This window comes from Sorex araneus, chromosome 7, assembly GCF_027595985.1.
Source record: "Sorex araneus isolate mSorAra2 chromosome 7, mSorAra2.pri, whole genome shotgun sequence".
In the NCBI taxonomy this organism is placed as follows: domain Eukaryota; kingdom Metazoa; phylum Chordata; class Mammalia; order Eulipotyphla; family Soricidae; genus Sorex; species Sorex araneus.
This window is the reverse complement of record NC_073308.1, coordinates 9,076,380-9,078,390: the sequence shown is the minus strand read 5'-3', so window position 1 is coordinate 9,078,390 and position 2,011 is coordinate 9,076,380. Positions and strand designations below refer to the sequence as shown.

Sequence of the window (2,011 nt, the reverse complement as noted above, 5' to 3'; positions counted from 1 at the left end):
CCGCCCCAGCCCCGCTCAGCCCGAGGTCGACCCTTGAGTCACCCTTTCTCTTTCTTTTTTTTAAGTAAATTCATCTACTGCATCACCGTGAGGGAGGGAGCCGCCCGCGGGACGGGGTCGTGGGGGGCCCAGGAGGGTCCTTTCTCCAGAGCAGCTCCCATGGAGCTCTGCTGGGGGGACTGCCACGACCGCTCCGGCAGGGGGCGCTCGCGAGGAGAGCGGGTCGGCTCCAGGCCTCCTCCCTACCCGTTTGGGTCCAGAGGGGGTGAGATGGCATTCTGACTCCAAGAAACGGAGCTGATGGATCGTCACTTCGGAAGGGAAAATGAGGGAGGGAGTGAACGAATGAATCAATGAATGCTACACCCACTCCATCTTGGGAGCCAGGCAGGGGGCTCAGTGGTACAGCGCCCGGCTCGCCTGTATTTGGGGCCCAGCAGAAAAAGAGAAAGAAAACAACAGTCCTTCCTGGGTGCTGGTGCTCTGTGTGTGTGTGTGTGTGTGTGTGTGTGTGTGTGTGTGTGTGTGAGAGACAGACAGACAGACAGACAGACAGACAGACAGACAGAGAGGGAGCGGCAGCACATGGCCCAGGGAACAGTGCCATGGGACTTCAGCATAGCGCACTTTCCCTGGGAGGTGGAGAGAGTGGCACCAGGAGAAGAGGCCCAGGCTATGTGACGGCAACATGCCCCTGGACACTGCATCCCCTATTTCAAGGAATGGGTATTCCTTCCTGTGCTCAGTGACACCCACTTCACGCTTCCTCCCTACCTGTACCTTACTTGCGGCTAAGTCAAAATGACAAGTTGCTTGCTTGCTTTCCTGCTTGCTATTTACTTACTTATTTATTTACTTATTTCATTGTATAACTGTGTCACTGTCATCTAGTTGCTCATCGATTTGCTCAAGCGGGCACCAGTAATGTCTCCATTGTGAGACTTGTTTCTGTTTTTGGCGTATTGAACCACCACACCACAGGTAGCTTGCCAGGCTCTGCCATGCTGGCGGGATACTCTTGGTAGCTTGCCAGGCTCTCTGAGATGGGCAGAAAAATCAATATACAAATTATACCACAGAAAATTAGAGAATAGCCATTAAGAACTTCATTAATGAGTTTCAAACCAATACTTTAAAGAGACATTTAAGAATTTAAATAGACATTTAGCTCATAGCAATTTACTTTCAACAAGTTATTTCTACAGATTATCACTGAATCAGGGGCTGGAGTGATAGTACAGTGGATAGGGCGCTTATCTTGCATGCAGCCTACCCGGGTTCAATCCCCTCCACCCCATACGTTCCCCTTGGCCTGCCAGGAGTGATCCCTGAGCACAGAGACAGCAGTAAGCCCTGAATACCACCAGGTGTGCCAACAAAACAAACAAAAACTACCATTAAATTACTCTACATTTTGTGTATTCAAAAGGGACATCATTAAAGTAAAAATGTGGTAAAGGGTTGTTGCATAGAATGGCTCCCTGAAAGTGGTCAATATCTAAATATGTAAACATCAAGCATGTTTGTCTTCCAGTGTCACCAGGCACTATGACTCAAGCACGCTGCCCCTATTTGTGCTGTGTGACCTGCTTCAGCGCCTGCTGTCCCCTGGGAGGGCCAGGCAACGGTGCGGGGCCGCAGGCTGCTCTGGCCTGGGCACTATGAAGGGTCCCAGAGCACGGACCTACCATCAACCCAAGCCCATGCAGCTGATGAGAAATTTTAAGAAGAGCTTTCAAACCTGTAACTCTCAAACTACATATACGCTCAAACCTCAGAAGTTATTCTGGGCTAAGTGCTCGGGGGTCTTACCTGGCAGGTTCTTAAAGGTCCCTGTAGTGCAGGAATAGAATCTGGAACTTCTGTGTGGAAGCATGCACTCCGGCCCGCTGAGATATTTCTCCGGTCCTGAAGCCCAAATTATTAACTGAGAAAGTTGAATACTCGGATAGTGCTTGGGAAATCATTTACTTGTTGTTATTTTTGTTTGGGGGACATGCCCTGCACTTAG

At 50.1% G+C, this 2,011-nt stretch overlaps 1 non-coding gene across 1 annotated transcript; it reads right to left on the bottom strand.

Annotated features, from left to right (window-relative positions):
• Positions 1-1,575: 1,575 nt before the first annotated feature.
• LOC129406670 (small nucleolar RNA SNORA42/SNORA80 family) lies at positions 1,576-1,707 on the bottom strand. Its single transcript, XR_008631147.1, has one exon. It is a non-coding gene; the product is annotated as a small nucleolar RNA SNORA42/SNORA80 family (small nucleolar RNA).
• Between the last annotated feature and the right edge of the window lie 304 nt (positions 1,708-2,011).